Source organism: Marmota marmota, unplaced genomic scaffold (genome assembly GCF_001458135.2).
Source record: "Marmota marmota marmota unplaced genomic scaffold, marMar, whole genome shotgun sequence".
Classification (NCBI taxonomy): domain Eukaryota; kingdom Metazoa; phylum Chordata; class Mammalia; order Rodentia; family Sciuridae; genus Marmota; species Marmota marmota.
This window is the reverse complement of record NW_025999891.1, coordinates 5,360,164-5,374,184: the sequence shown is the minus strand read 5'-3', so window position 1 is coordinate 5,374,184 and position 14,021 is coordinate 5,360,164. Positions and strand designations below refer to the sequence as shown.

Below are 14,021 nucleotides of genomic sequence, written 5' to 3'. Positions count from 1 at the left end.
CGGCCCCATCCGACTGAGAGGGAAACTCAGGTGCTCAAAGGAAAAGCATCTACCTAAGGTCACACACCAGGCAGTAGTGGAGTCAGAATTTGAACCCAGGCTATCTTGCTCTACAGAGCTCAGCAACAAGGACTTGACAAAACTATGCACTGTCTCCCGTGTCCCCGGGCTGGCCTGCTGGGTAGGGGATGGCACACTGATTTTGGTGAGTAAATAGGGTCCTGAAAGTCCTTTCGCCTTTCTTCATGCTGGATCATTCCCTTTAGTGTATAAAATTCAGAATAAAGTGGTACATGAACCAGATAACAGGACTTGCCCCTCCCCCCTTGTCTCTCCCCCTTCCCCCCTTGTCTCTCCCCCTTCCCCNGAAGAAGGAGGGCGGCGGCGGGGGCGCCGGGGCCGCGGCCAGCCGGGCTCTGCAGCAGTGCGGGCAGCTCCAGAAGCTCATCGACATCTCCCTCGGCAGCTTGCGCGGGCTCCGCACCAAGTGCGCGGTGTCCAATGACCTCACCCAGCAGGAGATCCGAACCCTGGAGGTAAGGGTCCGCTACTCCAAAGGGTCCAGGACCCCTACTGGGCGCGAGGAGCGGCCCCAGCTCACTCCTTCCCGAGTTGCATCCTGGAACCTGGTCCCCTCCTTGGAGGCTTCCTCCGTCGCCTCCCTCGCTGATGCGGCAGCTTGAGGACCCAGGATCAGCACTCACTTTGGGCAGGATTTTTGGAGGAGAGGGCGCATACTGGGAACCGGGATGGGAGCTGGAGGAGCCGGTGACCGGCGTGAGCTCCGCGCCGAATTCCCCTGCCAGCCTTCTCTCCGCCCCCACCCCATTTCCAGAGCTTGCCGGGGTCATTGTCCCACTGAGTCTCGCGTTGGACTTTTCGCTGTGGGCCGGGGTGATGGGGAGGTCCCCTGCCCTCTGCCTTCCCTCCAGCCCTGGTCCGGTTCTTGTCCTTTCCTCTCCTCTCCTCCAGTTCTTGTCTGTTGCTTTTCATAAAGTGTTTGCTGAAACTGCATTTTTTGCTGTTCAGGCGTTTGGTGCTTTCCTCTCCTGATGCCACGGCCTTTCATTCCTCAAAATGTAATTACCCACTCCCTCCCCCAGCTCCCCCCTAAACGTGGGGTTTTGGCTTAGGAAGGATTATGCTGGGGAAGGAAGCTTTTGGTGGGAAGATGGCACTACTTAAGGGCTTCTGCTGAAGTCTGCATGGAGTGTAAAGAAGAAATAAGATATGTGGGCCTCCTCTCTCAAATTATAGCTGGGAAGTGCAGCATTAAAAGGATTTGGAAGAATCATCCAGAAGGGTTATTGGGTTCTCAGAAGGGGGAGTTCCCCCCACCCCTTACACAATAGATGGAAACTAGTGCATTCCTAACTTGCTTTTGTCCAGGGACTGGGAGACCTCTGAAATTCTTGGGGACAATTAATAGCTGCCCTGTCTTGAAGAGGGGCCTTACGCTACCATACATTGCCACATCTGGTCTCCTGTAGGTCTGGGGATGTTTTGTTTTACTGGATCCTCAAGGCACCCACCCCCTTGTTATTGCTAATTGCCTCTGCCAGCTGTCAGAGGGCAGACGGTCATTGCTGTAATTATTACAAGACCAATCCTCCCTCCACACACACCACAAGCCTGAATCCTTGTTTGATCTGAAATGCTCGGAGTGAGTCTCCCTTAGTTTTATTTTCTTAACAGCTACAAATCCAGGGACATTGGAAGAATCCAATTAGTGTTGGCTATTATTATTATTATTATTTTTATTATGCCTGTTATGGCAGGACTGACCAGGACATTGCTTAGAAAACAAACGCACAAAGCCCTCCAACGTGCCTTTCTGTATGTGGACTGCCGTTTTCCAAGTGAAACTGATTTCTTGAACACGGCCGAGTGTGTTTGCCCAGCAAAGTTCAGTTTTTAAGCTGACACAATAGGTGGCCTGTGTGGCTTAGTTCTGGGAGGAGGGGTCGTTGTCCAGCAGTGTGTGTCTGGGTGGACCGCTGTGTTGTTGGGCTGAGAGAATGTTCTCTGTGTTGGCCTGTGTGGGGTGGTCCCTGTGTTGCTCTGAAGTGCTCCTGGATCCCAGGGTGAATGTAGGAGAATGGTTTGCTGTTCATTCTCTGCAAATGGCTGTTTGTCCTCCAGGTAAACTGACTTCTAGTCTTGCTCATTTAGACCAAGGTGCAGCATGGTGATACCCCAAAGCCTCCAGCTGTTGGGGTCTCAGTGCTGGTTGACTGAGTGGCCTCCCTGATGAGTGTGTTTGAATGGTCATCTCTGGCAGCCAAACTGCCGAGAAGGCCCGAGGGCGATTTGCAGGGTGAATGAGACTAATACCAGCTTTCTATTCTTCCCACTGTGGTATGGGTTTGGGTTCACCTGCTCCCTGAAAAGGCAGGATCTGGGTTGCTCTTTGGGATAGGAATTTAGACCCCTGGAACTAATTCCTGGGACTGCCACCAGCTAGTTTGGGTGAATCACATTCTTTCCTGGAGGCTTAAGCTTTCTTATCTGCAAAATGAGCAGGCTGATGTGGGTCTCTGAGGGCTCCTAAAGCTCTGCCTTCGGTGCGTTAGGGAGGGAGACTCAGTTAGATTGAATGAAGCATTGGTGAGTGTTTATATTCATAATCATATTTTAGAATAATTCTATAATCCAGATTTACTAGACTGATAAAGTAGAAGGTAAGTTAATTTCTACAAGAATCTTGACAGGGACAGTGTAGTGAAGAACAGAAGCCCACAGATTTGAAAGCCATCCTGGCTCAGTCTGTGTGGCCTTGGGCAAGTCCCATGACTTCTACTGTCAAGCTCCCTCATCTGTAACATGGGGATGGTCTGCTCACACCTGTGGCATCTTAGCTAGAAGCTCCCTGGTGAGGACCCAGTGACATCCATGCCCAAGGGCCCCTTTCAGAGAAAGGACTTTTTACAGCTGGCTCTGACTTCCTAGAGGTGGATGCCACAGGGCAGGAAGCAATCCTAGCAGCTCCACCCCCAATAGCACTGGAGAGGCCAGGCTGGAGGCCAGTGTCCCTTTGGCTTTCTTTTCTGTGCTGCAGACTCCTCTTACCACTAGGCCAGGCCCCCAGAGACTGTGCTTGCGACATTGGATTCCTGGCTTTTGAAGAAGGGTCTGGTCACAGGGCTTGGCTTATGCAACGACGTCAGACTTGTTGTAGAACCTTAGGAACTGCAGCCCATTCTGGCCCTCATTAAATGAGCAGTTGGTGGGAGAAGCAGCATGTGAGATGTCTCTGGAAGACCCTGATCAGGGGCAGGCTGCTGCAGCCCAAGATTTCAGGTTGCCACAGGTATGCAGGCACTGGTGTGCTTGGCTGCCCGGTGACAGCTTTTCTCTCTGGACCAACTGGATTAAAAATGGTGGAAGGAGGCAAGTGGTAATGTTACACACACACACACACACACACACACACACACACACACACACTCTTTTTCTTTGAATGGATGGGCAGGAGACACAACCAGAGTCAATCTATAGAAAGAGTCATAGGATTCACTTGATCCTGATCACTCCTGGTGCCTTGTCTCCTTGTCTCAGACCCTTTCAGGGGTCTGAGAAATCCACTAAGGCAAGTGGGATGTTCCCACTCTCCATTTGTGCTTACAGAGGGACACCTGGCCTGCTTCAAACCAGTTCATCCCTTCATTCTCTGCGGGTCCCATCTGTGCCCTGTGCTGGTGAGATAGAGTATGCAAAAGCAGACATTTACATCACCTGCTGAGATTCACTTTTATTTTTTTGGTTCCAGGGATTGAACCCAGGGGTACTTGACCACTGAGCCAAATCCCCAGCCCTTTTTTGTATTTTATTTAGAGACAAAGTCTCACTGAGTTGCTTAGGGCTGCCTTTGAATTCCTGCCTCAGCTTCCAGAGATTCACTTTTTTGGGTACATTGTAACTTGCTCTTTCCTGCCAATGCACTAGCCTTTCCCAGATACAGGCTCCGTCCCACCCAGACTTCCCACTTTGCTTATGCAAGCTGACCTAGAGATGTGTTCCTCAGGGGAGAGGACACTGGGAGTCATGGTAAGTATAGTGCAGTTTGGCCACTTCTCTGAGAAGTTGCTCTGGAGCCAAGATGTGCTGGGGGGAGGCGTCAGGTCAGAGAGGCCTGATCCGCACTCAAGTGGGCCGTGCAGAGGTCAGAGCCCTGCTGTTTTGAGGACTGCAGCTTTCCCTGGGCCCTCTGCGAGTGTCCACATAGTGGAACTGCTGGAGGTGGTGAGGGGTGTCCTGTGTCCTCGGATCAGGTCCTTGGGGGCACACAGGGGCATGCTCATGCTGCTGCTGCTTCCTGAATTCCTGCTGGGCAGCTGTCTGGCAAGGGTTCTGAGACGAGTGGGATGCCTTCCTGTCTTGGGGCTTGAGGGGTACTTTCAGTCTAAAGGGGGAGTCCCAGAAGTGGACAGTAGTGCCTGCAGTGCCACAGCTCCTGGGGAATGCTGGGAACTGGGCTCTGCACTGGGAATCCCACTGAAGTGTTAGCCAGTCCAACTTCTTGGCTCCATGGGAGATATTCCTAGAGACGTGGTGATTTCTCCCAAGTCCCTTTCCCTGGCAGAACTGAGACCGAAAGCTGGCTTTCCTTTCCTGACTCAGCCACTGTCCTGGAGTGTGGCATTTCTCTGCCATAGTTTTAACCCTCGGCTCGAGTGACTCTAATCATCCCTGAGGGAATACAGAACTGTGGCACTGTCCCTTTGGGTGCCCACTTTCACCTCGCCAACTTTTTCTGTGGACAAACCTACTTCCTGAAGGCCTGGAGGGGGACCTGCAGTTTCTAGAGGCTGTGAGCTGGAGAGGGCTGGGGGTGCTGGAGGGAGGCCTTTGCATCCCTGCAGCCCAGGGCAGCGTGGGAGTAGGACACTGGGGTTTGCTGCCTGGAGACAGGAGTGGGGATGCTTCTTTACTTTCAGTGGCCTCGGTTGGCTCAAAATTCTGGGAATACTAGAAGCATTCTCGTCCTGCCTGCTGTCTGAGGCTGGACCTCTCCAGTCCATGCAAAGGTGATGGCCCGTGGTGACAAGGTCTTGCAGAGGTGTGGAGAGGTAGGAAAGCCAGTGGCCATGTTCCTGAGCTGTGCTTTAAAAAAAAGGATATCCTTCTAGAACAGGCTGGTTGAAATCTCTTTTTATATTCCGCTCAAAGGGGAAGCTGCATAGATGCCTCTGGGGTTGTGGGAACCCCCTTTGCAAGGAGAGGACCCACGTAGAATGAGGAACATTCTTGGCCACCCCCTGTGTGGCCAGCTCTCTGCTAGGCTCTTGCCTTATGTCACCCTGTTGAACACAATGGTTCTGTGAGATTTTATCCTGATTTTGAAGATGAGGAAACTGTGGCTCTGAGGGATGAAGATACTGAGGAGGTAGTGGAACCTGAGTTGACTCACCTTGGGAGCCCATGTTCTGAACTTTGCAGCTGCCTTTAGACATGGTGGTGATGGTTCTGGTCAAGGTCATGGCTGCTAACACCAAGGAAATTGCCAATAACTAAAAAGGCAGGTCCAGGGGCAGGCGTCTCCATCACTGGGGTGACTGTTGGTCACCCCAGGCTGTCCAGCCTTTGGCATGGGGCTGTGTCCCACATGTCCAGCCCAGCACATCCTCACAGATGGGGCTCTGTCCGCAAGTCCTGAAGCATCCAGCCCAAGGCTGGTCTCATTCTGAGAAACAAGAAGCTGCCTGGAGATCAACTTACTCATAATTTTTTTAATGACTCCCTGCCTTATTCTTTCTAGACAATTCTTCTGATAAGTAGCGTGTTCTTTAGCATTCTACCTTTAATTAAAATATTTTAAGATGATATAACGTGTTCACGATGAAAAAACAAAATATAAGGTAGATCAAAAAAAAAGAAAATCACTCCTGATATCACCTTTGAGTTGATTCCTTGAACGTTTTGCTGAATTATTCTTCCAGTCTTTCCACTCTCTGCATTTGCATATCAGTGGACACCCTGTGCTTCTAAATGCCTTGCCCATGTTGTCTTTCTCAGCACAGTGCCCTGCGGTACCGCTATGCTGACTGTACTGTGTGGTCAGACCTGACTTCTAACCAGACCCCAATGTCGGCTTTCAGGCTGTTTTTTCAATAAACCATGCCGCAACGAGGATCCTCCTAGAAGTGGAATTTGCTGGATCAAAGTGTATGAACACATTTTATGTCTGTCCATTTAAAGTCTCTAGGGTATGACATTTTCCCTGCTTCCCAGTGGGAATGCCAGGATTTATGAAACGGTAGCCTTTATCCATTTATCCTTTTGTCGCTGCATATTTGACCATGTCCAAGTCTAGGTTTTTAATTTAAAAAACAAAAAACAAAAAACTTTTGCAGTGCTGGGATTGAACCCAGGGCCTTGTGCATGCTAGTCATGTGCTCTACCACTGAGCTGCATCTCAGTTTTCATTATTTTTTATTTTGAGACAAGGTTTTGCTACGTTGCTGAGGTTGGCCTTGAACCTGCCATCCTCCTGCCTCAGCCTCCTGAGTAGTTAAGGTGACAGGCATTTGATCACTGTGCCTGGCATGTCCAGGGGTTTATATAAGAAATGGGATATGACCCGGTGGCTGAGGTCCTGTCAGGAATTCTGGGTTCTAGTTTTGCACTGGCTTTTGTGGAGTTCTGGGTTATGTGTTAAGGATTGTGGGTTCTAGTTTCATGGTTGCCTGCGGCACAGGGGAGTCCCCTTGGCCTGACCAAGTAGAAGGACCTTTCCTGGCTCTAAGATAGCAGAGAGAGGGTTAAGAGGTCTCTGTCGGGGCAGTGCACGGCGCATGGTGAAATCTTGCTCTCTGGACACTCATGATGCACGCTTCACATGCTGCAGCCTGAGTTCAGCAATTACCAATGTTGATCAGAGAACCTTTGGGGTGTCTGTCTTTGGGGTTGATTTAGTAGACTTGGGGTTGAACCCTGAAGCACTCTACCACTGAGCCACATTCCACACCTTTTTTAGTTTTTATTTTGAGACAGAGTCTCCCTAAGTTGCTGATGCTGCCCTTGAACTCGTGATCCTCCTGTCTCAGCCTCCCGAGTGCCTGGGATTCCAGGTGTGCACCTCTACGCCTACCAACCCTTTCCTCTTGCAGGTGAGGAAACAGAAGGTGGGGAAGCGACTTGCCAGGAACACCTGTCAGGGAGAATTCATCAAGGGAGGTTAATAGAGGGGCACTGAGCTGGGAGTCAGACCTGGGGCTCAAGGACTCATGAGTGAGACAGGATGCTACCTTGAGCCTGCTTTGCTGACCGAGTGGGACACAGCAGCCTTCCAGTTCGTCTTCCAGGAACATGGGTCTCCACCTCAAGGGTTTTCCTCCAGGAGGAAGCAAACACGTTTGCTCCTTACCCATCTAATGTCTTAGGGACCCTGAGGGTCAGACAGATTCCTGGAGAGCCCTCTGAGTGTCCTTTGTGGGGACCTGGCTTAGCCCATGTGGATTATCTTGAGTCTTTGGCTGTGAATTTCAAGGGTTACTCATTTTTCCAGGGAGGTCCCCTGAAAACCTTTACTCCTGTGGGGCCTGGTGTTTGTCTTAAAAAATTCATGCAGATTTTTCGTCCTGCACTCCCCATCTGTTGCTGGTTTTGCTGTCAAGATAATGTTATAAATTCTTTCCAGTGGCTCCCAGGAAGGTGCCACCTTTTCATCCAGTATCTGTGTGTCCATCTTGGCTTTCTTCCTGATTCTAGAGCATGGGTGGAGAGGCCCAGGCATTCTCTGAGGACAGCTGTTGAGATAAAAAAAATGCTTTGTCATTTATTCCCAGGCGTCTGTTTCTCATCAGTCCAAGCAGCCGCCACCACCACATAGCAAACCTACATATTCATGTGTCTCTGTATTTCTGGGTTGTCCTGGCATTTGGGGCAACAGTGCAGATTGCCTTTCCAAATGACGGGGCTGAAGTCATCCTATTTGCTTGCCGCGTTTTCCTCCCCCTTTTCATTTTTCCACCCTCAGGATAATTGTGAGAATGAATTAAAACTTGTGTTCAAAGTTAAAAAAAAAGACAGGAAAATAAAGTATGCAGTGCATGAACGAGGCCAGCCGTGATTATTAAAGATAATGTTTTGTGCAGCATACAGTGTACACTTGTCGACATAACGATCATATTCATGGGGTTTTGTTTTCTGCAAATCTGATGAGGTGAGTTGCTTGTGGGGTGGTGGGGCCTTCTTTCACGTGGTACCTGGATGTTTTGAGTGCCAGCACAGCCAATTATTTTATTTTAGTTCTTGGTAACTAGGGATTGAACTCAGGGGTGCTGTACCACTGAGCCACATCCCCTGCCCTTTTAATTTTTAGAGACAAGGTCTTGCTAAGTTGCTGAGGCTGGCCTCAAACTTGCAGTCCTCCTGCCTCAGCCTTCTGAGTTGCTGGAGTTACAGGTGCTCTGATCCACCTGGCTGATTTACTTTTAATATGGATAATCAGGACCAATTTCACTCCTGGTGCACACAGAATTTTTGCGGATAAACAAAAACGAACAACCCCCCACCAAAAGTAAAGTTACGTATAATTTTTAAAAAGTAACCCGAGTGTTCTCACTCATTCAGCACTGTCTTGAGGACTCTTATCCCAACAAGAAGCCTGGGAACCTTGCATATCTAAATGCAGCCTTTCCCATACTGCATCCTGCAAGATGCACCCGGGAAAGAGGGATTCATATAGTTGAGAATGGGTTGCATTGTCCACTTCACTTCTGGAGATCCTGAGGATGGGGATTTGTGTTTTAAAGGCCCCGAGAATTCCTGCAGTAGGGGTTCCAAACTTACTCATCAGAGTGTCTTTTTCCCCTTTGCAGGTGATTGGTGAAACACAATCTTAGCCATGAGTTGGGAAAGACAAGAACAGTGGGCTCAGTCTTGGCTAGTGTTGCTTTTATGTTTTATTTTATGAAATGGGGGTCCCATTTGGGGTTGCAGGCAGAACTGGGCCTGGTGAAGAGAGGCTGGTGTCCCTGCAGACTCAGCCAGTCTTGAGAAGTCGATTTTTGTGGAAGGAGGTATTTTACCAAGGGTGGCTGAGGCTCTGAGCTCTTAAAGATGTGGTTCACTTAACCTTTCCAGCAAGAGGAAAACTGTGCCCAGAGCCACTGTGTCCTGCCTTCTCTCCGCCTCAGGTGCGCTTAGCGGGTGCCGAGTGCCCTCCAGATCCACCGGGAACCTCAGGGTCCCTCTGGTGGGCAGAAAACAATGCAGGAGAGGTGCAGATGGCTGGGGGTGTGTTTGAGCCCCAGGCTGGGTGGAGGGAAGGGCTGGGCCGCAGACGAGGAATGCTTTTTAAAACAAAAAAGGAAATGCTGGCTCTGAAGGGAGAGGAAAGGAAGCAGCTTCCTGTTGCTGGTGGTGGCTTTTTGGAAGGCGGAGCCTTTCTGGCCCCATGACCAGCAGAGGCTGGGCTGGCTGGGGCCACTCTGGGGGCACTGGTGTTGCGGGCTGCTGGAGGTTTCAGAATGACAAGCTGCTTCTACTCCATCTTCCCCAGATCACTGAGTCAAATGGACCTGTGGTTTTCAAAACAACCCTCTATACCTGTTACAAAATGGATGTGTCATCATCGCTGACATTTACCATGAGCTTACTCTGCTGCCTGGTGCCCTGGGTAAGGGCTTTGTGGGGGCCTGTACCTACATCTCCCAGCACACTTGGAAGGAAGGCCCTCCCGTTATCCCCGTTTTCCTGGTGAAACCGAGGTGCAGAGAGGTTAAGTGACCTGCCCAGAGTTACACAGCTAAGGAGAGACCGAGCTGTCAGTTGAACCTGGACATTCTTAATTACCTGCCTACACCACCCAGCTGGCATTTGTAAATTCCCTTCAGCTCCAGATGGAAAATTTGTTACACAGTGTAACATATTGAGATGCGCCTCCCACGGGCTAGGCGAGCCTCCACCACTGAGCCACCTCCCCAGCCCAGGTTTTAATGATTTCTGGTGGCCTTTGGGTTCCCCAGGGCAAGCCCAACGCTTGGGCCAGGCCCTAGTGATTCTTGACTGAAGTTCTTGGGTCTGAGTTTACATTTTGTTTAAACTTTATTATGGAAATGTTCAAACTTATACAGAAGTTGAGAGGAGGTAATGATGATCCCCAGGTGGTGATTCTGCGGTAACCGGCTCTGGCCCATCTTGGGTCATTTAGCGCGTTTACATTCCCTGTAAGCCTGGTTTTCTAATTTTTATTTTTGTTGGCTTGTTCATTTATTTACTTTTTTGATACTGGGGATTGAACCCAGAGGTGCTCTACCACTAAGCCACACCCCCAGCTCTTTTTTAAAAAAAATTTTTATTGGATACAGGGTCTCACTGAGTTTCTTAGTGCTTTGTGGTTGCTGAGGCTGGGTTTGAACTTGAGGTCCTCTTGCCTCAGTCTCCCGAGCTGCTGAGACTACAGGCATGTGCCACTGTTCCCAGCTATTTTTTTTTTTTAATTGGGGGTTGAACCCAGAGGCACTTTACCACTGAGCTACATTTCTTTTCTTTACTTTTTTTTTAAAGACAGGTTCTTGCTAAGTTGCTGAGGCTGGCTTTGAACTTGAGACTCTCATGACTGGTATTTTAAGTGTGTGCCGCCGTGCCTGGCTTTGAAGGGAACTTCCTCCTTCCTTCCTTCCTTTCTTTCCTTCTTTCTGCTGGGGATTGAACCCAGGACTTTGTGCATGCTAGGCAAGTGCTTTATCACTGATCTACAGCCCTATCTGTTGAGTGAGCCCAGTTTGGGAAATGGTGGCTTTGGGCCTTTAGTATCAAGGACGTAGAGAGACCCAGTGAGATCTGGTCCCATCCTCTGTCCCCAGGTAGAGCGGTACCCATCTCAGCAGGCTTTCATTTATTTATGTGTTTTTCTGTAGAAAGATGGTTTTGATCGTCTTCCCTGTTCCCAGGCGTGCTCTGGCCCCTGCCAGCCTGGACAGCTCTCTTCCCTGTTCCTGCAGCCATGCCTGGGGCAGAGCTGGGAATGTGTAAGGAGGCTGGACAGGAGCCCTCAGTCACATGCTGTGACCTGCCCTGCTGTCCAGGCCACTGTTCCCCATGGCTCTACTGACCACTTTTCTTGTTGCTTTATCCACACCACGAGGACGAGGGTACTTCTGCCAACATTTATTGAGTGCTGCTGCACGTGGGCCCAGAAGAAGTGCCTTTGAGTAACAGGAGGAGGCTATTCTCTGTCCATTTCTGAGGTTCCAGCCTGAATGTGACCTGGCACCCAGAAGGAGCTGCCTTGTCCTTTGCAGGTCCATCTCATGGTTTTGCTTGGTCCTTCCTGAAATTCTGTGCTCATTCCTTTTCTCTGTGGTCTCTGGACCCCGACAGGGGGGTTTTCTTTGGAGAGTCTGTTGTTTTGTCTTGTGCTGTATTTGTCCGTCGCTCTGTCATTGCTGGCTGACCTGGGTCTGGCCTCCCCGGCACCAGCATGATATCATTTCAGGAAAGGACAGTGTGGAGATAGGCAGCAAGGATGTCAGGGTGTGCCTGGGCTTCTGTGGGGTGAGAATGACACATTCATGGCCCGCCATTTCATTGCTCTCTCTGTGGCCTTGGGTTCGTTCCTTAGGTCTTTGCACCTCAGTTCAAAAAGGAATAAGGATAGGTTCCTTTTGGACTCTTATGTCACAGCACGCGTGCCGCAAGGTGCCTGGGACTCAGAAGGAATTCAGATCTCTTTTTAAACCTCCTCTTGCTGAACATTATTCTCAAATATACCCTTCCCTGTGTTTCTCTCTCGTTTCCCTTTCGGTCATTTTAATTGCTGCGTGATGGTCCGGCCAGTGGCTGTGCTCTTCTTTGCCAAAGCATTTCCCCTGTTACTGGACATTTCGGTTGTTTCCAGATTTCTGCGATGACATAAACAGTGTGACAGGCATCATTTTCCTACAGGCACCTCTTTATTTTTGTTCTTATTCTGAATTCATTTCCTTGGAAAAATTCCAAGAAATGGAATGACTGGGTCAAAGGGTATCACTTTCTTTCCTTCCTTCTTTCTGTGATAGGAATTGCCAAAGTGATCTCCATTTTATGCTTTTTGAATGATGGTGATCTTAAAAATTGGGCTTCTGGGTATCGTATATATTAATAATAAGAATTTTTTTGTGTGCGTTTGTGGTGCTGGGGATTGAACCCAGGGCCTCAGGCATGGTAGGCAAGTACTCTACCACTGAGCTGTACTGCCAGCCCCTTATATATTATTTTTAATAATTCTTTTAGGGCTGAGTATGTGGTGGCGCACACCTGTAATCCCAGCAAGTCCTTGAGACGGGAGGATCACAAGTTCAAGGCCAGCCTCAGCAACTTAGTGAGGTCTTAAGCAACTTAGGGAGACCCTGTCTCAAAATAAAAGAAAAAGGGCTGGGGACGTGGCTCAATTAAATCCCCAGTACCAAGGAGAAAAAAAAAATCCTTTTCGGCCTTTCTGCCTTTCTTCTTTTCTCCCCTCCTCCCGCAATAAAACTTTCTTTGGCCTTGTTAATTTATTCTCCATCTTGTGTTTGCTAGTTATTTCTCTCTTCTGTCCGTCCACTGCGTGACTGCTGAAACCTCTGCTGTGAGCCAGGCACTGTGTTAGGCCCTGGGGAAAGAACAGTGAAGACAGAGGAATTTCCTATAATGGAAATAAGCTGGTAGCAGACAGAAATGGTATGAGACAAAAAAAAAAAACTGGAAATGGATTGGGGAGTGATGATCATGGGGAAGGAGGTCCAAGTTTGGGTGGTTGGAAAGGCCTCCTTTCCTGAGAAGCGGGGTGCTTGGGCTGAGTTTCAAATAATAATAAGAAGGGCACTGCAGCCTTGAAGAGGGTTCCAGACAGAGGTACCAGCATGTGCAAGAGTCTCGGGGGCAGAAGCCAGCTTGGTATGCTCAAGGGCCAGAGAGGTGCCTGGGACACAGTGGGAAGGGAGGGCATCCCCTCCATCCCCCCTCCCCACCCGCCACACTTCAGTGGTGTTCCAGGCACTGTTCTGGGATATCAGTGAGAATAAGAAGTGCATTGTGTTCCAGAAAATCACCTCTGCGGGGGAGTTTGCGGATGAGTGAACCCACAGAAGGTGCTGGTGAGGTGCGAATGAGGCTTCCAGGCCCCACGGCTGACTCATCTGTGCACCTAGGTGTGCAGGACTCTGCTGCCAGCCTGCGCTGCGGCAGTGAGCTTGTAAGTTCTGGCAGGTCCAGCCTGGCTGGGGGCACCCTGGCTCTCTGCCAGGGGAGGGGGCCTGGGAACTGAGGTTGCCAGCTCAGACGTGGAGCTGCCGAGACCAGGTGTGAGTCGTTGGCACTCACTTATGGGAAACCTGCCTGAGAAACAGAGGTGGGAAACCCCCTTCTTCTGGGCCGCCCCACCCCATCTCATTCTTGATTTACAGAGGACTTTGTACTGTGGCTCTCGCTGGGAATAGGGACCTGGGGATATTGGGCTTTGCATGGCTTTCTTCCTTAGGGTGGGCAGAGAAGAGAGTGTGAGGTTCCAGGGATGCATCTGAGGAGGTGGAGAGTGTGTTCACTTAGGTGAGGGCCTCATGGCATTGCATCAGTAGGCCTGCTGGGAGATGTCGGTCGCCATGTTGTTTGGAAGAGGCTGATTGACTCAGGCTGGGGGATGCTCTGATGCTGGAACAGTGCCTGGGCTGCAGTGGGGGATGTATCTTCCCCCTGTCACTGTGTCCCAGGTTCCTTTCTGGCTTCCAGACTCTTGCATATGCTCTGACATGGTGCCAGCTTTGGCCAGAGTTAACAAGCTCCTTGGATTCGTTGCAAGGGGAGGCTAGATCCTGGGAACAGAATAACTTAGACCCCTGGTTCCCTCCGTCCACTGCTGTGGCTAAACCCAGACAGACGTTCCTGTTTTTCCATAGCAAGCTTTTTATAGGAGTTCTGTGAACTCTCCTCGGGAATAACTTTGCGCACCCACTTTGCAGATGAGGAAATAGGGCCCGAGTCATCCAATGCTTGGGGGAGCTGGGGTTCAAATCTTGAATCCTCTCAATTCACATTTCTGTTTGTTTCATTGAAAC

At 50.0% G+C, this 14,021-nt stretch overlaps 1 protein-coding gene across 4 annotated transcripts in view; it reads left to right on the top strand.

The window, feature by feature from the left end:
* The first annotated feature begins 408 nt into the window (after positions 1–408).
* Ksr1 (kinase suppressor of ras 1) overlaps positions 409–14,021 on the top strand; it is a 145,642-nt gene continuing 132,029 nt past the window's right edge. For all 4 annotated transcript variants that reach the window (XM_048794459.1, XM_048794446.1, XM_048794453.1 and 1 more), the window contains exon 1: positions 409–536. The gene's annotated coding sequence lies outside the window, so the exon portion shown is untranslated. The remainder of the gene's footprint in view (positions 537–14,021) is intronic.